The following is a 23,506-nucleotide window of genomic DNA, read 5'->3' as shown; positions in this document are numbered from 1 at the left end:
GGTTGGGGCAGCCTCATAGGGAAGGACTCTGAAGTCACAGACAAAATACTGGCTTTGGAGTCAGGCAATCTTGGTCCACATTTAACTTAAATTTCTTCTTCTGTTAAATGAGAATACGTAGTAATGGTGCTTGACTCAGGATGGCTGGGAGGATTTAAGGATTGGAATGTAGAGCAAGGTAATATTTTACAACACTTTTTATATAAACATTGGGTAGTGTGGCAGGGTGAATAATGGCCCCAAAGTATGTCCACAGCCCAATCCCTGAACCCATGAACATGTAACTTTGCGTGGTAAAAAAGGGCTCTGGAGATGTCACTAAGCCAAGGGACCTGAGATGGAGAGATTATTCCGGGTTACCCAGACGGGCCTAATATAACCCCAGGGGTCCTTATAAGGGGGAAGCAGGAGGATTGGAGTCACAGAAGGAGCTGGGGAGCCAGGAAGGAGCAGAGTTGAGTTTGGAGGGATGCAGGGGCCCACCATGGAACTCAGACAAGAACAGAGCATTAGATGGTTGGCTGCATGCATACGTACTAAGTTGCTTCAGTTGTGTCCTACTCTTTTGTGACCCTATGGATCATAGCCCACCAGGCTCCTCTGCTCATGGGATTCTCCAGGCAAGAATACTAGAGTGGGTTTCCATGCCCTTCTCCAGGGGATCTTCCCGACCCAGGGATCAAACCTGTGTCTTTTAGGTCTCCTGCCTTGGCAGGCAGGTCTTTTATCACTAGTGCCACCTGGGAAGCCCAGATGGTTGGCAACTACTGATTTCCAAATAGACTCCCAAAGCATGTGCAGAAACAACAGCTGTGAAAGCCAGGACATTCACTTCGCAAGAGTTGTGATTTTTTTTGAGAAAGGAGGAGGAAGAAAAAGGGATCGCAGGTTCCAAAGATCAAAAGGTCATACACTCAGATTAGAGGATGGAAGAAGAGGCGGGTTCCTGAGAGAAGTTCAGCCGCCACCCGGGAAGAGGTAAAGCCTGGGAGTGACGTGGAGGAGCAAGCAGGGGGACAAGGTCACACGTGAGATGCAGCCCTTCTGACCCAGAGGGGAGGTGGGCCGCCAGCTGTGTGTGAAAGTGAAAGTGTTAGTTGCTCAGTCGTGTCCGACTCTTTGCAACCCCATGGGCTATAGCCAGGCTCCTCTGTCCATAGGATTCTCTAGGCAAGAATACTGGAGTGGGTTGCCATGCCCTCCTCCAGGGGAACTTCCCCACCTAGGGATTGAATCTGGGTCTCCGGCATTGCAGGCAGATCTTTAACACCCAAGCCACCAGGGAAGCCATGTGTGAGGTGCTACTAAAACCCAGTAGGATGAGTTCAGGCCATGCCAAAGTGAAGGGTGTTCTGCCCCAGCTCACTTCAGTGGTTCTGACAGAAACACCCTGGGAGCTCCTCAGAGCATGCCCCACCCCGCACCAGTACATAGGAAGTGAATGGAGACCAAGGACTTGAGGCAGCTAGAATGCCTGAGACAGCGTGTGTGCTTCCCACTGGGATCCCAACTCCAGTGCTCCAGTGGAGGGCCCAGCAGAAGGCTGAGAGGATCCATTCACTGAGAGGGATCTGGGTCGAAGGAAGACAGCAAGTACATAGAAACCATGGCCGTGGCCTGTGACTTTGCCCATGGATGGCGGGGAGTAGCACAGCAAGCTCAGAGCAGGAAAGAAGGCCCGCCCACCTGAGAAGAAAGCATGAGCTCATCTGAGGCTCTGAGGACTATCAACAGAGAACTCCCTCCCTCCAGTTTTGACGCTGCGTGTGCTTTCCTTTGTCCACAGGCAGCATCCTGGAAAGGAAGGCGGATGGGAGAACCCCTAAGAAGGGAGGGCAACCTAAAATTTCAGGAAATTTCAACTCTGAAGTAATGAAATGTATGAGAAATTTATGACTTAGGAGAATTGATTTAAAAAGAAATTGTTTTAGCCAAATAATTTGAGTTGTCTTGGCATGACAAAAAAATTCTGCCCCACCACCAAAAGCAAGTTGAATGTGATCCCAGAGAAGGAAGCCGAAATACACTGTTGTTCTTGCAACTTGTGACTGGGTGTTAAGCCTGGTGCCTGGGCATGAAGCACTCAGCACGCAGAAGCTGTCCAATGATATTATCACACATAACCTTCTGCAAAGGAAGGAAGGGGTCTGACCAGGGGAAAAAGAAGGGTAAGGGCATAGTTTGTGGAAGGAACTAGAATCCAGTCTTAAAGGAAGTAGCAGGTGTCTACTGCAACCCATTCCTGGCCAGCTGCTGAGGCTTGGGGAGCAGGGAGGGAATTCACCAAGGCTATACCCACCCTAGTTCTGAGATTTGGGTGGGGAAGGATTTGCCAGAACAAAATCAGGTCAGGTGCAGAAGAGACCATGGGGGCTGGAGAGCAAAAGCCACAGATGCCACCTTACCGCATATGATGGAGCAGACACCTGAAGCTGGAAGAGAAGCAGTCACGGCAAGGCAAAACCAAGAAAGCTGCTGAGAGAACGGAGGTGAGTGATCCCACTCGAGAGACATGAGCAGTTCTTACTAAAGTGTGGATGGCAGCCTGGATCTATTTATCCCGTATCTCCAGGAACCTTTAGCATGACACCTGGCAGATTTTGAGATGTTTTCATTGAAAATAAAACCTCTCTCAATTGAGAGAATACTTTCCATAGCTAAGGAAGACTACATTCTTCAAAACTGATGGTTTTGCACGCAGTGTAGGGTACCCTGGGAGACGCAGGAAGCTCTTTCATTCCACCTTATTCAGCTTCTGTATGAGAAGGCAGTGAGGAATCACAGGTGAGGAAGTTAATAGCCTCTGGCCCCAGATTTTGTATGTTATCAACTATAAACTTCAGAGAAGCCAGTACCGACATTTATTTTTTTTTGAGTAAGGCTTTTTTAAAAATTGCAGTATAATTCATTTACAATGTCGTGTTAGTTTATACTGTACAATGACGTGATCAGCTATTTGTGTCCATCTACCCCCTCCCTCCCGGGCCCCCCCGCCCCTCCCAGATGCCCCTCCCTTCCAGGCCCCCCCCATTCCCGGGCCCACCTGCCAGCCCTCTGGGTCACGGCAGAGCGCAGCGCTGAGCTCCCCATGCTGCACAGCGGCTCCGTGCTTGCTTCTGTTTTGCGCGCGGGAGTGCATGTATGCCAGCGTTACTCTCTCAATTTGTCCCCCTCTCGTTTTCTCTTTTTCTGTTTAATCAAGTTCTCCAGTCACCACGTTCCGACCAGGGAAAAAAATTCACTCTTTTCCCCTCAAAGAAACTCAGGATCTTCAACTTAGTCCATTCATGATTTAAATTTTGTCTGTTGAAGATCTCTATTTTCAGTCCCAGCTATGGAATGTTTTTGGCCCCATTGCAATACTAATGATTAGTCCTCTCAGGACAGCCAGAGCAGATCATCGCAGCAAGCTGGAAGCCCTCTAAGCGGGGTCCCTCGACAGACAGCAGGTGACACGAGCCCGGCCTCTTCCTCCTCCTCCCCTGAAAGATGAGACTTTCCAAATGCCTTTCCTCTAAAGAATCTGTTGCCAGTGCCGGAGACGGAAGAGACATAGATCCATCCCCAGGTCCAGAAGATCCCCTAGAGGCAGAAATGGCAACCCACTCCAGTATTCTTGACTGGGGAATCCCACGGGCAGAGGAACCTGGCAGGTACAGTCCATAGGGTCGCAAAGAGTTGGACACCTGACTAAAGTGACAGCATGCATGCATGCGCCCCCTCCCCAGGTTTACCAGGACAGGCGGTGCTTTGACTGAAAATTGTTACTAAGTGAGAGGCCTCTCCCGCCTTCAGAGCCTCCATTTAGCACTGAAGTTACATATTCCTTTCCATCCCATCGCTGGCCAGTGCTTACAGCTCTGGGGTCTGTTTAGAGTTCTTTCTCAGTTCTTTTATCTGACTTACTGCAAATCCATAAATCTCACCCCTCCACCCTGGCAGGTGAATAATATCTTGGCTGCAAATAAGACTCTTCAGGCAGAGACCTTTCCTCTTGGAAGTGTATGTAGACATCATTCTGCTATCTTCTAATTTGCAGAGTTGTCAGAATACAGTTCCAGTGACAATCTGATTCTTTTTTTCTGCCTAACTTTATTTTTCTGTCTCGAAGGATATAAATTTTTCTCTTTACCCTTTAGGTTTAGGAATTCTGGCAGACACATTTAGTTACGTGGTTCTTCTCTTCAACACTGCCTGGCGCTCAGAACATGCCAGTCTGCAGGCTAAGGGTTTTCTTTAGCTTCAACTCTCTCCTCAGTGCAAATAGATTTCTTTTTATTATCTGTTTACAAATAAGCTCTCCGGCATCCCTTTTCTGTTCTTCCTGGAACTGTGCTGTTCCTACGTTAGGGTCTTGGGGGCCTACGTACAAACCTGTTAAGTCCTTTCTTAATGATTTTCTTCCCTATGCAAATTTGCTCCGTCTTTCTGCTCTCACCCTCCTGGTTCAAATCTCAATCATCACCATCCTCTTTCACTCATCTGCAAGAATTTAAAATTCAAAGATCATGGTCTTTATTCCAGAGAATATTCTTTTCTTTGTGCTATTGTCAAATCACCTCTGGTGGGCTTCTTGCCCTTTCACGTGAGCTCTTGAACAGGTCTCCCAGCACCTTCATTTCTTTGAGACGCTGCCTGGACAGGGGTCCTACTGTTCTTCTTTCTTGCTCTGAATTTGAGATCTCTTTACCCTTGGCTCTAGAGCCCAGGACTACACCAAGAGCGGATCACTGGCCACAGTCTGCCCCATGTGCCAGCTGCTAAGAGCATCTGCAGGGAAATGTGAACAAGCATAGAACCAAGTAGAAGCCAGTGTGCTCTTTATCCTCACTGTGGATGCCAATTTAAACAATGTCAGTGATGAAATACTCCTCTCTCCCAAAAGTCTTCTGTTGATCTGAGTTTTAAACAATGGCTGTGGTTATAGTCTTGCCTAGAAAATCCCATGGATGGAGGAGCCTGGTAGGCTGCAGTCCATGGGTCGCTATGGGTCAGACACGACTGAGCAACTTCACTTTCACTTTTCACTTTCACACATTGGAGAAGGAAATGGCAACCCACACCAGTGTTCTTGCCTGGAGAATCCCAGGGACGGGGGAGCCTGGTGGGCCTCCATCTATGGGGTCACACAGAGTCGGACACGACTGAAGTGACTTAGCAGCAGCAGCAGCAGTGGTTATAATAGAGTTTGAATTATACACACACTAGCTTCAAATTAGCACATTTTTGTCACTTCTCTCTTAATAGACACTACATTCTACATGGAAGCTAATTCATAAAACTTTCAGTTGCTCAGTTGGCCTCCAATACACCCAACTCGGTGCTAAGCTTCTGTGAAGAATAAGTTCACAGCAAGTTGGAAATGGTCTGTCTCCAGCCCCCACAGTACAGAGTGTCCCTGTGTCCGCACAGTGGGTTCTAAGCAAGCAATGACAGGACAGTAAGTACTGTGGCCAAGAAAGAGAGCCTGGGTCCCTTCAGTTCTGTTACAGTGGGGTTGTCTGTGTTTAAAAAGCTTTTTTAATGAAAAGAAGTATGAACTGCAAGCCAAAATATTTCATTTGGGAAGCGAAATTTTAGTTCATACATCTAACATCTTCCTAGATTTGAATAACGTTTTGAAAATTAAAATGTCTTCTTCTTTGTTAATTTTTGTTTGTTTATGAAGAACAATTAAAATTATTGTTACCAAATACTACATGATTATCTCTGAAAATAAAGTTGTTGGATAAAGGCAGGAGTATTAAAATATGATCTATGTTGGGTATAAAAATACCTCGATACTCCCCTGGGTCCACTCCCTGGGGCACCTCAGTGGCCAGAAGTGGTTCACGGCCTGCCCTGTGGGTCAGTGGGGACCCAGCTGCAAGATGCCATCCCCAGGACACCTCAAGACAAAGCATCCGGGTCCCTCAGCCGCGTTGGCAAACACCAGCACTTCTGGGCATCAAAAGTAGGGAGGATTCGCTTCCTATTTCAGATCCCTCACAATTTCTCAGGATCTGGCACCAGGAAGAAGTCCCAGAAGCATGCATAGGGCCAGTACTCTTCCCCTTCTCACGGGCTGCAGACCGCCGAGGCCAGGCTTTCTCTAAGAACCTGCGTCTGGCTGCTCACCCCACAGCTCTCCACAGTGCCCCTCAGCTCCTATTAGGCTCGGAAAGAGAAAAAAGTCTTAAGATAGCTCCTTCCAAAGACTCCAGCCAAGCCCAAGGCCCGTTGCAGGTCCCCACATCATCCTGCCTGCACAGAAGTTGGGTTTGAGGAGGTCAGTCAGCTGCCACCTTTCCAGAGTCTCCACCATGGGATTCACACAGCCACAGCTTCAGATGTACAATCTGGAGCTTTATTTTTTGGTAACTAAACTTGAGTTCTTTGGCCACTCTATTTCTACTTGGAATTGAAAAAATGTTCTCAGTCAATGCAAATCAGTAACTGGCAGATTTAATCATGATCGATTCCAGATTTAAATTCAGTCGTTCAAGATGGTATCCTTCTCCCCTGCTCTAATCTTCGTCCTGTGGCCAACCTGAGTTCCTGAGACATGCATTCTCCCGGCCTGGGGGAGCGGCGTCTGCTCTGGGTCATCAGCGCCTGGGCCTCCTCTGAAGCTGGGCTTCACAGAGTTCTTCATGATCAAGCTGGGGAGGTTTGGCAGTATCCCTGTGAATTTTTTGACACTCCTCCTATCAAGATGTGGAGTCTATCGCCTCCCTTTGAACCCGGACAGGACTCTGTAACTGCATCCAGGGAGAGAAGGCAGTAGAAGCGCTGCTCCATGGGTTCTGAGACCGGTGTAGAAAAGGCCGTGTGGTTTCTGTAAACGGTTTTGGGGACACTGGCTCAGGGAGCCTTCAGCCACCATCCGAGATGTCTGGGATGGGTGGTGGCACTACGGCCAGACCACGTGGAGAGAGAGAGGGAGGCCTGAGCAGCACGGCTGTGCCTGCCCGCAGCTGGCTGAGTCCTCCTGGCCCAGGGTGAGACGTGTGAGGAGACAGTCAAGGGGAGCCCAGCCCCAAGTGCCTCCTGGCTGCATCCACACAACAGAGCCTGAGCAAGAAGGGCCCCACTGGGCCCCGCTGCCCCGCCCCCAGGCTGGTGAGCAAAACTAAGGATTGTTCTGAGTTTAAACTCAAGCCAATGGCTTAAGCTAGTGTCTGGTTCATTTTGCAGCAATAGACAGCTGAAACACATGTCTATGGACACACCTTGACATCTGTTCCCTCAGCAGAAGCAAAGCTCAGTAGCTGAACTGGGAGCTCCATCTCTTCCCTGCCATGGGTGACACTCTGACTCTAGGCTAAGCCCCCATCTGTTCCTGGCCTAGGATAAATAACCCACAGCCTCTCTCACGAGGTACCTACACCCAGGGCCACACGGATGCCCAGCGGTCCCACCAGCTCTCAACTCTCAGCCTACTTCCTGGTCCCACTCCAGTGTGAGAGGTGGGGTGCTGCCCCCCAACTCCTCCAGGCAAGGTCAGCAGCCTGTGCCTTGCCTACCGTGAGGGCCTCTTTGGGGGATGAGGCTAAAGACCGTCTGGTTCTAGATGAGAAAGTGCAAGCCGATATCCTCAGCCCTCAGACACACCAGGCATCTTCTCTGCGTGCAACTGTGTCTAGGCTCCAGTATCCTTCCTTCCTAATTTCTTACCCCTGCTGGATTGTTTTTCCTCTGACGTGAGATTCAAAGACTCTTGCACCATCCCAGATATTTCCATCTCTACATTGCGTGGCACATAGCTATCCTCAAAATTTCCCAATAATTATGATTTACACAAGGCTGCAAGGGTTAGATCATCAAAGGTCTTATGGGTTAAACCAAGGAGCCTGCCCCAGAATAAAAATTCCTGGACACAGCCATGAACAGCAGCCTTCAGTATCCTGCCTATCTCCCAACAGAGGCTCTCAAATTATCAAAGAAATGGAAACAGAAGCTTCTGCTCCCCAGAATAAATCAGAACACCTCCCACCCCCATCATGACTGAAAATAAGGCAAAAGGTTACAGCAGTATGGAGCCACTCAGGAGAGCAGGCAGGATTTCCTCCGAGTAAAACTCTGCCATTGAAACAATCGTCTCATTGCCAAATTCCAAAAGAGACGAAGAGGGTGAGGTCATGGCTGTCTGCAAGTAAGTCCAGTTTCCACGTCACTGTTCTCCATAAGAATCCCCACCTTGGCTCAAAGCTCATAGAGAGACACCTTGTGACGGATGCAGTCGGCAGGAGAGGCTTCAAGTGCACACGTCCCCCTAGGCACTTTTTCCAAGTGCTGTCCCGTGTCACCTGTGTATGTGTGCAGAGCAAAAGGGCAGAGAAGGAAAAGGCAAACTGGAAGAGAAAGAAAAGTTTCTCCTCAGTTTTCTGATCCACAACAAAGAAAGAGCAATGAGGGAGGACTCATCTACTGGATACATCCCAAGAGCTGGGAGAAAAGTAGGGCAGCAGTCCTGGAGGTTTCAGACACTCATTCTCATGGCGGGAGCCTACCCAGCTTGCGTGAGAGAGGAGAAAAACAGAAGCAATGTTTCTGAATTTCCAATATGACTGCAGCAGTCTTCCCGTAAAAACAGCAAGAGCCTTAGCTCAAAATTCTAATTCAGAAATTAGCATTCTTTTGTAGCCATTTCTCCAATATTTTGAATAAAATTAACTTTATTAATGAAATCAATTGCAAAAGCATCAAAGCCATTATTTGGAACATGAAGGAAAAGAAACTTCTCTCTCACACATACACAAAACCGTCACTGTCTGGCACACAGCAGGAGCTTGAGGGGGTATATGGAATAATAGTGAGTGAGTGGATGAATGAATGAGCAGCCCCTTAGAAGCCACGTAACGTATTTCTTACCCTCTCTTTGCCGAGATTTCCAGGGAGTCCGAAGGGATGGATATAGCTGCTGACTCAACCCTGGTATTAAATGATGGCACCATCCAAGTGTATCACACCCTGTCAAGGCCTTGCCACCATCACCCAATCGTTACCCATTAGCCATTGTGTCTTCCCAGAAGCAGGGTTCCTCTCTGTCCTGGCACAGTGATCAGCGTGCTGAGGAGACAGCTTTGTTCTCAGAGGTGTGTCTGCAGGATCCTCTGTGAGCAGGGCCTCCATTGGGAGGACTCACACCATCTGGCAAAGGTACCTGCATCCAGGACAGCAGGACTGGGAGTCGCCCTGGACTCCTGCTGCCAAAGCTATCCTCAACTGAATGTGAAGTGAGTTGTTCGATCCCTACCATCACCTTTGGCTAAGGAGGCAAATGAAGCCATTCTCTTCAAATCACTCAGCCAGACTTCGCTGAGCTTTCAGCTCCTGCCTGCAAAGAACTTACCACCTGTCAGAAGAGGCAAGCTTTACACCCAAGGAACAAAGACGGAACTAATAACACACGGTCGAGACTAACAGACCACATGGGAGTGTCTTTACCACTTCCCTTTTTTTTTGCCCGTGACAGGAAAAGAAACACTGGCCCACAATAAACACATCCCAGAACTGAAACTGGACAAGACTTCCACTGAGACTGCATACGGAGAGAAAAGAGTGAGGGCTCTCCGTGATGCTCAGAAGAGCACCAAGGACGCAAAGCGCCTTCACTGCACTCGGAGCTGTTTTCAGCAATTGACGCCTCATGCAAGTGCAGGCCAGTGCTTCTCAGACTTAGGTGTGTCAGAACCACCCGGAAGGCTTGTTAAAACAGACTGCTGGGTCTTGCCCCCAGGGTTTCTGATCCAGGACATCCAGGTGGAGCCCGAGAACCTGTATTTATAACAAAATCTCAGGAGATTTGCTGATGAGAGGGGAAGGACCACACTCGGAGATCTGCTGATTTAGGCGGCAATTTGAAATGGACTGGTCTATGTACGTTCCAGGTGATGCCCAATTCTACATAAAGCATCTCACTGCTTGTTAGTGAGAGCCCATGGGAGGAGACAGGAAGTGGTAGAAAGGGAGGGGAGAGGGAAGAGAGGAATAAAATTGTCGCTATGGAAGAGGGTTAGCCCTGATTACAGACCAACTCAGGGCTGACAGAATCTAGTATCTGTAGGCTGCAGGAGGTGACATAATTGAGAAAGGGGCAAGCAGGGATGAGAAACAGCCACTGCCCACTACAGTGTGAGCGACAGCAGGGGCGCGGGGGCTGGTTTTCGGGACCCAGAACTTCATGCTGTCTCTAAAACGGACAGCCCCTATTCAACTCCAGTGGGCTGTCATTATTCAAAGAATGGGGCCTGGAATTCCCAGAGTTGCTAACTTTTCACAAGAATGAAAAATTTTGGACTTTTGTAAGATATGTCTATGAGGTACTGATAACCAGACTCATAGTAAGAAAAGAAAAAAAGTTATCCATTCAATATCTGGGATGACCCTAAAGACAAGATTAAGCAATTCTAGAGAATTCGGCTGTGGAACAACAATTGACATCTCTTAGAGGACAGAAAGCTAGCCCCTCTGGTCGGAAAGCAAGCAGGTCATCTCAAATTTGCTGTGAGGAGCTTTCGTTGCCAGCCAGGGACACTGACCAGGGCCCTGTGTGCTGGATGCCAAATGCTGTTCATCCCAGGACAAGAAGCCGGAGATACCTCCCCCCTTCCCCAGGACTCCAGGCAGTCTCGCAGCTGAGAACAGACGCCATGGCGTGGAGCTCCAGGTGGCCCCACCACAAGCCTTCCTTCCCAGACACATAAGCAGGGAAGCAAGCTCACCCCGCTGAGAGCCTCCGGGAGAGCAGGCGAGGAGCCCCCTGGGAGCAGGGCTGTGTCCCCTCAACCAAGGACCTCTGGAGCCCAGTTCAGGGCCCACTCAACATGCAAACTCAGCACTGTGGACCTAAAGATACTTCCACCCAAATGAGAGCCCTCTGGAGAAGTAACCCACTTTCTTAAAACCTTCATTTTCCTTTCTCTTCTTTGGCCCCACAAACCTCTCCGCCCTCCTGGTCTCCCTGCTCTCCCTGTCCCCTCACCACAGGGTCCCTGTGTATCTCTGTCTCGGATGCCGAGAGCTGCTTTTCGAGCCATTAGAGCAGAGGACCCGTGCTGCCCTTCACCCCGTCTCCAGGGGGTTCCAGAAGAGAACAGGCACAAGAGAAGACAAGTGAGAATTAAACGTTTTAGAAGCTTTAAGCAGTGCTTACCTTAGACCCAAGGCAACTTCCAAAACCCCCAGCACAGGCACCCATTAGAAGTTGTGATAGGGGCATGTGGCTTAGCTCGGAGGATGAAACCGGGTCTACGGAGGTCAGTTCTCTATTCACACGAGACTGAGGGGCTTCCTGGGATTCTGTCCCAGGAAGAACAGGATGGATGGATGAGCAAATGAACGCAGGATTCCTGGCCCCTAGGCCTGTCTTAAAGGTTGAATCAACTGAATGGGAAGTTTTCAGATATTCCCACACCATCATCACACCCCCTTGCCTCCTACTTCTCCTCCGAATCAAAGTGTTGGGGACAAAATCAAAGAAGGTAGACTAAGAAGAATGAGTCCTTCGAACTCACCCACACTAGGAGACTCAGCGTGAAGGAAGGAAAGCAAGCCAGAAGGCTTTGCTGACCTTGACAGCACATTATTTAATCCACAATTTAAAGAGAGTTCAGTCAGAGCAGCCTGCCTTGGAAGTGGGGGACTACATGGGGAATGAGATGGAAACAGAAGCAAGCTGGAGAGCCCCACTCTGGAGGATTTCATTCTAAGATGTGTGTGTGCTAACTTGCTTCAGCCATGTCCAACTCTTTTCGGCCCCATGGACTGTAGCCCGCCAGGCTCCTCTGTCCATGGGATTCTCCAGGTGAGAATACTGGAGTGGGTTGCCATTTCCTCCTCCAGGGGATCTTCCTGACCCAGGAATCGAACTCAGGTCTCTTACATCTCTTGCACTGGCATGCGGGTTCTCTACCACTATCACCACCTGGGAAGCTCTTAAGATGAGCCCTTTCCTTTTCCTTCAGAGGAACCCTGCCCTCCTTTCAACAGGCTGGTTCCAGGATCAGTTCCACAGATTCTGTTTTGCATTAGTGCTCTAAAACAATAAAGAAATGGGTTCTTGCAAATCATTTCTGGAACCTGATTGCTTTGACACTGTGAACTTCAGCATTTTACCAAAGCAGATTTCTCCTCCATTTAGCTTATTTCACCATGAAATGACCACATTCAGCAATAGTGTGTTAGATACCACGCCTGGACACTGCAATTCCCATCAATTGTAAGAAAGGGAGGAAGCAAAAGAAGGCTGCCCCAATGGAACAGAAACTTTATTTAAAACAATTTTCTGAAAAACAGTGACTAACCAGAGGTTCTGAGCCAGGATAGCTGGGAACAAGCCATCATATTCCCCTTTCAAGGTACCGTTCCCTGTTGCTTCCAACAGACCACATATTTTTTAGTATCTCTGAAGAAGTGTTAAATCAATAAGCTCCCTAAAGGTTGCTGACAAGTCAGATGCTGCTACCCACTGCCAGGGAAAACTGAAGGCCTAAAGAGTTTTAAGAAGGAAAAGGCCATTTCCCATAACACACCTAGTATTCTGACGTGCAGGGCATCTCGGCTCACATCAAAGGCACAGTCATGGGTCCTGGTTGACTCAACCAAACTGTTGAGGCTTAAAACTCTTAGGAAGGTACAAAGAGAACATGACCTTGACCAATCTGGAGCTCCACATTAATTCTGAAAATTATTTCTGACTGCAAAGTAATCCCTTCTACCTGGGCAGTGATGTTTCCAGAGCATCTCACACCATCATGTCATTGACTTGCCACAGAAACCTGAATCTGGTCAAGACGGTATTCTCACACGTATCCCTCAGCCAAGGGAAAGGAGGCTCAGAGAGCCCTTTAGAACATGCTGTAGATCACATAGCTTGAAAGCGACAGAGTCGGGTCTAAAACCTAAGCTTTCTAGTTTTTCTATTTTACATTCCTCTTTTGAGCACTTCTTCAAGTCAATCCAAGATTTCCTGCTAGCTTCTATACTACCTGATAACAATTCATATATTCTGTCACAAAGAGCAAAGCTCCTGGTTTCTCCAGCAACTTAATCTACTTATATTTCTTAATGTATCAATTCTTATGTTAACAATTGTATAGCTTTATGTTTTATTGTTCAAACTCACTCAATCACTTTAGAAATATTTGTCAGACTCCTCTGTGTGTGACAAACTGCCAATGAGACACAGAAGTGAGTATTAACAAAACAGCCCCTGCCCACACAGACCCCCACCCATAGCAGGGGCTGGCAAGCACCCTCTGTAAGGGCTGGTTAGTACATATTTTAGGCCTGGTGGCTATACCATATCTGTCACAACTTTACTCTTTCACTGTAGATAGGGAGAAAGCAGCCAGGGAAGATGAATGGACGTGTCTGGGTTCCAATAAGACTTTATTTATAATCACAGGCAGTGCATAGGATTTGTCCCATGGTCTGTAGTTAGCCTACTCCCCATCCAGAGTGAGCCTCAAGGCAGAAAAATCCAACAATGAGACCATACGTTAAATGTTCTAAGATCATGTGTGAGCAACTTGGCACCACCACTCCTATCTGTGACTTGGAAGTACATTTCCTAGAATGCCCTTCCCTATGGCTCTAGGTTAGAGATGACTAACAGGAAGTCATGTGAGATCTTGAAGGCAGAAGAAAAGCAGAGGCCATTTCTTTAGGAGGTCATAATGGTCAAACAGGAAGAGAAACAAATGGTTATACGAGAGGGCGGCCCCAGTTGCCCACCTTCTCCTCTCAGTCCATATCCAGCTCACATTCCTGGCTGCCAGCCCTTCTGACCACCAGTCGCCCCAAGTTCACCACAAGGCATCTGACTGAACCCTGTCCAAGTGACAGATTCCACAGAGACAGCAATTTCTACATCCATTTCCACAAGCACCTCCCTTGGAGTTTCATGTCAGCAGTCAGGCACACATGGCATCCTGGATTTTCCTGAAGTTCCAACTGTCTTCCCAGCCTGTGCTGCAGGCAAGCATGACAAAAGACTATTTCTCCGACACTGTGACTTCCCCCTTCCAGACCTTCATTTCCTCATGGCCTTTTGTTTTCACACAAGAAAAAAGTCCTGTGTTATATTCCATATCCCATGCTATGGTGTGAATATTTGCATTCTTTCAAGAAGCAGACTCTAAAATGAAGATCACGTTTAAGTATTTTATTTGGGAAGAGATCCCAGACAGTCTCACTAGGGCAATAAAAGCCGGAAGGGGAAGCAATAAATAAAAATTGTTTTATCAAGCCACTGCCATTCTGGGTAACTGAATTTTAATCCCAAGGGGTGACTCAGGAAACTATGCAAAACAAATGCCTCAGAGTTATCCCACCTGAAAGGTGAGGGAGCAAGGGTACTGATACACTCCTACCAGCTGCTGTGTAAGGGCTGCTGGGAGTGATGGCAAGCAACTTTCCACTGCCTTGAAGAACACCGTCAGGCAAAAAGATACGGAGGCTGGCAGCTGGAAACCTCACGAGTGGGCTGGAGGTTCAGGGGATGTGAGCAGGAAGTGGACATCACCTTTGCGGTATTGTTCACTGCTGTAGGAAGCACCTGGCAGGTAGTGAGCTCTCAAGTAGGCGTATGTAAATGAATGATTAAATGTGAATCAATGAATGGGAATGGAGCATTAACGTCCCGATTTCATACAGGGAACGAGGCAAGTGATGAACATATCTGAGGCTAAGTACACACGCGTGCACGGCCAGGCACAGCAGCTAACGGCACCCCTCCATGGGCGGCTCCCCCAGGAAAACTGTGCAATGTATTCAAGTGCCTTAAAAGAGTCAATTTACTACACAACTGCAACAACGGCAATCATCATAATAATTCTTTGTACTTAATAACACATCAGAGTCAGTGACAGTCATAATTATGCTATAATGAGCTTAGCTGGCAGAGAAATTCAGCTTGGATAATACTGTACGCATACCTGTTTTTTGCTTCCATTTTTATTTCCTTATTTTCGACTAAAGATGTATTCACCACAGTTTTCCCGAAGGTCACATTCAGGAGATAAAGGCTGGAGAGGAGATGGAACTGCTGTCTTGTTCACACAACTTTTATGGCTGCCCATGTCATCTCTCTGCCACTGACTTTTATGTTCCAGTGTGATTACTGTCATTCACATTTTCCCTACATTTGGTGAAAATACCTAATATTCCCATAAGCTTTTATGGTTTTCAAAGCACTCTTCTTTATAGATGCTCATGTGATCCTTGTCACAAACCTTAGATAGAGTCATCTGTAAGACTATCTGATAGTCATCGGACAGTCATCTGATAGTTTCTGTATTGTTACAGTAAAACTCTGCATATGAGGGGGATAAATGAGGGCCAAAATTCAGTTGCATAAAACATGGGATTATTGTGAAATTACAAGAGAAAACTCTACACATGGATACTACCAGATGGTCAATACTGAAATCAGACTGATTATATTTTTGGCAGCCAAAGACGGATAAGCTCTATACAGTCAGCAAAAACAAGACCAGGAGCTGACTGTGGCTCAGATAATGAACTCCTTATTACAAAATTCTGACTTAAACTGAAGAAAGTAGGGAAAACCACTAGACCACTCAGGTATGACCTAAATAAAATCCCTTATGATAATACAGTGGAAGTGACCAATAGATTCAAGGAATTAGATCTGATAGACAAAGTGCCTGAAGAACTACCGATGGAGGTTCGTGACACTGTACAGGAGGCAGTGATCAAGACCATCCCCAAGAAAAAGAAATGCAAAAAGGCAAAATGGTTGTCTGAGAAGGCCTTACAAATAGCTGTGAAAAGAAGAGAAGCAAAGGACAAAAGAGAAAAGGAAAGATACATCTATCTGAATGCAAGTTTCCAAAGAACAGCAAGAAAAGATAAGAAAATCTTCCTCAGTCACCAGTGCAAAGAAATAAAGGGAACAATAGAATGGGAAAGAATAGAGATCTTTTCAAGAAAATTAGAGATATCAAGGGAACATTTCATGCAAAGATAAGAACAATAAAGGAGAGAAACAGTAGGGACCTAACAGAAGCAGAAGATATTAAGAAGAGGTGGCAAGAATACACAGAACTATACAAAAAAGATCTTCATGACCCAGATAATCATGATGGTGTGATCACTCATCTAGAGCCAGACATCCTGGAATGTGAAGTCAAGTGGGCCACAGGAAGCATCACTACGAACAAAGCTAGTGGAGGTGATGGAATTCCAGCTGAGCTATTCAGTTCAGTTCAGTTCAGTTCAGTCGCTCAGTCATGTCTGACTCTTTGCAACCTCATGAATCACAGCACACCAGGCATCCCTGTCCATCACCAACTCCGAGAGTTGACTCAAACTCATGTCCATTGAGTCGGCGATGCCATCCAGCCATCTCATTCTCTGTCGTCCCCTTCTCCTCCTGCCCCCAGTCCCTCCCAGCATCAGAGTATGTTCCAGTGAGTCAACTCTTCTCATGAGGTGGCCAAAGTATTGGAGTTTCAGCTTTAGCATCAGTCCTTCCAATGAACACCCAGGATTGATCTCCTTTAGAATGGACTGATTGGATCTCCTTGCAGTCCAAGGGACTCTCAAGAGTCTTCTCCAACACCACAGTTCAAAAGCATCAATTCTTTGGCATTCAGCTTTCTTCACAGTCCAACACTCACATCCATACATGACCACTGGAAAAACCATAGCCTTGACTAGACAGACCTTTGTTGGCAAAGTAATGTCTCTGCTTTTTAATATGCTATCTAGGTTGGTCGTAACTTTCCTTCCAAGGAGTAAGCGTCTTTTAATTTCATGGCTGCAATCACCACCTGCAGTGATTTTGGAGCCCAAAAAATTAAAGTCTGACACTGTTTCCCCATCTATTTCCCATGAAGTGATGGGACCAGATGGCATGATCTTTGTTTTCTGAATGTTGGGCTTCAAGCCAACTTTTTCACTCTCCTCTTTCACTTTCATCAAGAGGCTTTTTAGTTCCTCTTCACTTTCTGCCATAAGGGTGGTGTCATCTGCATATCTGAGGTTATTGATATTTCTCCCAGCAATCTTGATTCCAGTTTGTACTTCTTCCAGCCCAGCGTTCCTCATGATGTACTCTGTATATAAGTTAAATAAGCAGGGTGACAATATACAACCTTAACCGACTCCTTTTCCTATTTGGAACCAGTCTGTTGTTCCATGTCCAGTTCTAACTGTTGCTTCCTGACCTGCATATAGGTTTCAGGTGTTCTGGTATTCCCATCTCTTTCAGAATTTTCCACAGTTTATTGTGATCCACACAGTCAAAGGCTTTGGCATAGTCAATAAAGCAGAAATAGATGTTTTTCTGGAACTCTCTTGCTTTCTCCATGATCCAGTGGATGTTGGCAATTTGATTTCTGGTGCCTCTGCCTTTTCTAAAACCAGCTTGAACATCTGGAAGTTCACGGTTCACATATTGCTGAAGCCTGGCTTGGAGAATTTTGAGAATGACTTTACTAGTGTGTGGGATGAATGCAATTGTGTGGTAGTTTGAGCATTCTTTGACATTGCCTTTCTTTGGGATTGGAATGAAAACTGACCTTTTCCAGTCCTGTGGCCACTGCTGAGTTTTCCAAATTTGCTGGCATATTGAGTGCAGCACTTTCACAGCATCATCTTTCAGGATTTGAAATAGCTCAACTGGAATTCCATCACCTCCACTAGCTTTGTTCATAGTGATGCTCTCTAAGGCCCACTTGACTTCACATTCCAAGGTGTCTGGCTCTAGGTGAGTGATCACACCATCGTGATTATCGGGGTCTTTAAGATCTTTTTCGTACAGTTCTTCTGTGTATTCTTGCCACCTCTTCTTAATATCTTCTGCTTCTGTTAGGTCCATACTCTTTCTGTCCTTTATCGAGCCCATCTTTGCATGAAATGTTCCCTTGGTATCTCTAATTTTCTTGAAGAGACCTCTAGTCTTTCCTATTCTGTTGTTTTCCTCTATTTCTTTGCATTGATCACTGAGGAAGGCTTTCTTATCTCTCCTTGCTATTCTTTGGAACTCTGCATTCAGATGTTTATATCTTTCCTTTTCTCCTTTGCTTTTCACTTCTCTTCTTTTCACAGCTATTTGTAAGGCCTCCCTAGAGAGCCATTTTGCTTTTTTGCATTTCCTTTCCATGGGGATGGTCTTGATCCTTGTCTCCTGTACAATGTCATGAACCTCTGTCCATAGTTCATCAGGCACTCTATCTATCAGACCTAGTCCCTTAAATCTATTTCTCTCTTCCACTGTATAATCATAAGGGATTTTACTTAGGTAAAATGGTCTAATGCTTTTCCCTACTTTCTTCAATTTAAGTCTGAATTTGGCAATAAGGAGTTCATGATCAGCCACAGTTAGCTCCTGGTCTTGTTTTTGCTAACTGTATACAGGTTTTCCATCTTTGGCTGCAAAGAATATAATCAATCTGATTTTGGTGTTGACCATCTGGTGATGTACAAACCCTAAAAGATGATGCTGTGAAAATGCTGCACTCAGTATGCCAGCAAATTTGGAGAACTCGACAGCGGCCACAGGACTGGAAAAGGTCAGTTTTCATTCCAATCCCAAAGAAAGTCAATGCCAAACAATGTTCAAACTGTCGCACAATTGCACTCATCTCACACACTTGTAAAGTAATGTTGAAAAGTCTCCAAGTTAGCCTTCACCAGTATGTGAACTGCGGACTTCCAGATGTTCAAGCTGGATTTAGAAAAGGCAGAGGATCCAGAAATCAAATTGCCAACATCCACTGGATCATGAAAAAGCAAGAGAGTTCTAGAAAAAAATCTACTTCTCCTTCATTGACTTTGCCAAAGCCTTTGACTGTGTGGATCACAACAAACTGCAGAAAATTCTTCAAGATTTTTCAGGTAGGAATTGACCACCTGACTGGCCTCCTGAGAAATCTGTATGCAGGTCAAGAAGCAACAGTTAGAACCAGACATGGAAAAACAGACTGGCTCCAAATTGATAAAGGAGTATGTCATGGCTGTTTGCCGTCATCCTGATTACTAACTTATATGCAGAGTACATCTTGCAAAATGCTGGACTGGATGAAGCACAAGCTGGAATCAAGATTGCCAGGAGAAATATCAATAACCTCAGATATGCAGATGACACCACCCTTACAGCAGAAAGAGAAGAACTAAAGAGCCTCTTGATGAAAGTGAAAGAGGAGAGTGAAAAAGTTGGCTTAAAACTCAACATTCAAAAAATGAAGATCATGGCATCTGGTGCCATCACTTCATGGCAAATAGATGGGGAGACAATTGAAACAGTGACAGACTTTATTTTCTTGGCCTCCAAAATCACTGCAGATGGTGACTGCAGCCATGAAATCAGAAGACGCTTGCTCCTTGGAACAAAATCTATGACAAACCTACACATCATATTAAAAAGCAGAGACATTAATTTACCAACAAAGTCTAGTCAAAGCTATGGTTTTTGCAGTAGTAATGTATGGATGTGAGAGTTGGACTACAAAGAAAGCTGATCACGAAAGAATTGATGCATTTGAACTGTGACGTAGGAGAAGACTCTTGAGAGTCCCTGGGACTGCAAGATCAAACCAATCAATCCTAAAAGAAATCAATCCTGAATATTCATTGGAAAGACTGATGCTGAAGCTGAAGCTTCAATCCTTTGGTGACCTGATGCAAAAAACTGACTCATTGGAAAAGACCCTGATGCTGGGAAAGATTGAAGGCAGGAAAAGGGGTCAACAGAGGATGAGATGGTTGGATGGCATCACCGACTTAATCTCCAGGAGTTCGTGATGGACTGGGAGGCCTGGCGTGCTGCAGTCTATGGGGTCACAAGGAGTCGTACATGACTGAGTGACTGAACTAAACTGAACTGAAAGAATATATGACTGTATATTTGGACTTACAGTTACCTTTAGGATGGACTGGTTGGATCTCCCTAAAGGAGATCAGTCCTAGGTGTTCATTGGAAGGACTGATGTTGAAGCTGAAGCTCCAATACTTTGGCCACCTGACGCAAAGAGCTGACTCATTTGAAAAGACCCTGATTCTGGGAAAGATTGGGGGCAGGAGGAGAAGGGGATGACAGAGAATGAGATGGTTGGATGGCATCACCAACTCAATGGACGTGGGTTTGGGTAGACTCCAGGACTTTGTGATGGACAGGGAGGCCTGGCGGTTCATGGGGTTGCAAAAAGTCGGACACAACTGAGCGACTGAACTGAACTGAACAGTTACCTTATGGGAAAAAACGTAAAATATGTCCTCATTCATAAAAGAGATCAATCCTGGGTGTTCATTGGAAGGACTGATGCTAAAGCTGAAACTGCAATACTTTGGCCACCTCATGCGATGAGTTGACTCACTGGAAAAGACTCTGATGCTGGGAGGGATTGGGGGTGGGAGGAGACAGGGACGACAGAGAATGAGATGGCTGGATGGCATCACCGACTCGATGGACATGAGTTTGAGTGAACTCCGGGAGTTGGTGATGGACAGGGAGGCCTGGCGTGCTGTGATTCATGGGGTCGCAGAGTCGGACACGACTGAGCGACTGAACTGAACTGAGGAACTAGGAGCATTATTATAAGCAACGGGTGCACCAAACGCTGCATTTAAAATTCGCTCCATGGGGTGGAGGAAGCTGCGGCACATCTAGTGCAGTCAGGAAAGTCTCAGCAGCATCCACTGTACTCTCAAAAATATATCACTGTAAGGACGATAGTATTCATAGTCACTAGTTTGGACTAATTTCACTTTATAACAATGAACTTCACAACAGGGTTTTACTGTATTGCTTCATCTTATGGATACAAAAACTGAGACTCTAAGAAGTTAAACGGATGGGCCCAAGCTGACACCACTAGTATTTGTTCACAGCTACAACCAGAAGCCAAAACTAGCTTCCAGAGTGGGCGTGTGCTTCAGATAGCCTCTGGCACCCTGCCTGTCCTGGTCTGAGCAGCTGTAACAAGGTACCACAGACTGGGAGGCTTATAAACAGCAGAAATTCATTTCTCACATTGCTGGAGGCTGGAAGTTTGAGATCAGGCTGCCAGCATGGTTAAGTACCTGGTGAGAACTCTCTTCTGGGTTGCAGAGTGCCAAATGTTTCTCGTAGTCTCTCATGCTAGAAAGAGGGCTAGAGAGCGTTTAAGCTCCCGCATATACAGGCACTAGTCACATTTATGAGGGCTCCTCTCTTGTGACCAAATTATTTCTGAAGGGCCTCATGTCCTCTATCATCACACTGGGAGTTAGGATTTCAACATACGAATCTGGGGAAGAGCAGATTGCAAACCTCAGGTGTATAACAGTAGTTTACTGTGTCGTTTCCATTTTGCAGATGAGCAAATGAGCAGACAGAGGCCCTGAGAAATTACACTACGCACCCAACATGACACCACTAGCATTTGCTCATAGTCGGAACCAGGAGGCAAAACTAGTTTCCTTCCCGGCCACGGCCTCCTCACACAGGCTGGCGCTCACCATCCCTCACTCGGCAATGTGTCACCTGCAGAGCACAGCATCTCATCATTCCGCTCCAGTGTCCTCCACTCTGCTCTCACACATTCTGTTTGTAATATATTGACAGCAAGAGCACGGGTAGACAATTAAAATCCACATTCTCATTTAGCATTATACTACATTATCAGTTAGGATTAGACGTGTCCTAAACAAGATAGAAACTTCTTATAGCTCTTAAACAGAGAAGGCTTCAGGAAGAAATCCAGGCTGCCAAGGTGTGAATTCCGGGAGTTGGTGATGGACAGCGAGGCCTGGCATGCTGTGATTCATGGGGTCGCAAAGAGTCGGACACGACTGAGCGACTGAACTGAACTCAGCTGAACTGAAGGTGGCTCCACAGTCCTTAGGGACCCTTTCTTCCCTTTCTCCTCCACTATCCTAGAATCTGAATTTCATCCAAGGGCACCTTGTGACCAAGACAGCCTCTGAAGCTCCAGTTTTTATCTGTGAGCTGGAAACAGGAAGAAGAAAGGCAGGGCAGCAGCTAAAGGGGTGTGTCTCTCAGGGAAGTTGGCTCCTTTCAATCAGACCTCTGACTCAGTACTCTATCTCGTACAGAATTTAGTCACAAAGACATATCTACAGTGAAGGAAGCTTTAAAAAGGTATTCTTTTAGCTGAGCACACTGCTGTCCCAATAAAATTAGAATTTTGTTTTCATAGAATAAGGAGGGAATCAGTTATCTTCACAATAAAGCTGTGTAAGAAACCATCCCAAACCTTAGCAACTTACAAAAACAAGCACTTTTTTTCTCATTTGTTGAATCTGGATTCACAGAGTAGTGCCTGACTCACAGAAAGCAGGACCCTGACTGTGTGATCTAAGCTGGCAAATTGAGAATAGGGGCCAATGTGGAAGGGTCTACACTGCTAGAGTTTAGTGGCAAGGGCTGCATGTCTTTAGGGTCCTGCTGGATGCCTTGGAATGGAATCTCTCTAGAGCTTTTCTTGAAGCCCAATCGCCCACCCCCCCTCCCAAAAAAAAAAACCCAGGGGTGTATCAAAATAAAAAGGAGATGAGAGGTCTCACCAGAGGCCAGCAAAGTATGCAACACTTGTATCAGTTTAATGGTGCAGTGAACAGGGCTGCCACATTGCCTAACTCCAGAGATTCCCTATCACATCACAGTTGATGGAGGTAGCAGTACAAAATTTACACGGCCTTAAGCATAAGCCCTCCCACTGTATATACCATGTACGCTTCTCTGAAATGTGTTCTCTCCCAGTACAATGACAACATCCTTCCATGAAAATAGGTGTGGACCTTTTTCATTTTGGGGTTGTCTAATATCCTATGGTGTAGATTTACCACAATATGCTTAGGTACTTTCTGAGTCATAGATATTTGTTTCTAGGGTTTTTTTCCTGCTATAATCACTACTGCAAAAAAGCATTCTTCTCCATATATCTTTTCCATCCTTATCTCATACCACACAACAATAAAATTCTGGACAGATAAAAACAAATGAACTTAAATATAAGAGAAAAACAATGTAGTAGAAAAATATAAGATGATGCTTTTATATTTTGTGGTATAGACAGCCTTTATAACACAAAGCCTTTATCAGTATAACACAAAATAGCTTTTATGTATTTGCATAACTATAGAAAAATTCCCCTGGATAGTTTGATTTTATAGGACTTCTAGATGGATAGACATAATACAAAGTTAAAAGACAAACAGACTTGAAGCTAATGTTTGCAATCCATATTGCAAACTAACAGTCAAAATACATTTATTTAAAGAGTTCCTATAAAGTGATTTCTAAAATGAGTGACTTAATAGAATTAGAGCAAAGAAGGTGAATTGGTAATTCACAAAGGAAAAATAAGAATACAAATGAAAAATAGGACGCTCGGTCTTACTGGTGAATAAGGAAATGCAATTTAAAATAACAATAAAATATAACTTTAAACAACTTTTCAAACCCTAGAGTACTGGTAACATTTACTGTTGGTGAGAACTTGGAAAAATAAACATTCCCATGCTTGCTGGAAACAGGGAGCATTAGTACAAT

The 23,506-nt window shown here is 45.8% G+C and overlaps 1 protein-coding gene across 2 annotated transcripts in view; it reads right to left on the bottom strand.

Annotated features, from left to right (window-relative positions):
* GADL1 (GAD like acidic amino acid decarboxylase 1) overlaps window positions 1-9,311 on the bottom strand; it is a 380,197-nt gene extending 370,886 nt beyond the window's left edge. For both annotated transcript variants that reach the window (XM_088831973.1, XM_088831974.1), the window contains exon 1: window positions 8,854-9,311. The gene's annotated coding sequence lies outside the window, so the exon portion shown is untranslated. The remainder of the gene's footprint in view (window positions 1-8,853) is intronic.
* Window positions 9,312-23,506: the final 14,195 nt, after the last annotated feature.

This window comes from Moschus berezovskii, chromosome 24 (genome assembly GCF_049115385.1).
Source record: "Moschus berezovskii isolate FMDL1 chromosome 24, NW_MosBer_1.0, whole genome shotgun sequence".
Lineage (NCBI taxonomy): Eukaryota > Metazoa > Chordata > Mammalia > Artiodactyla > Moschidae > Moschus > Moschus berezovskii.
The sequence above is the reverse complement of the archived record's forward strand: the minus strand, read 5'-3'. Positions and strand labels throughout refer to the sequence as shown.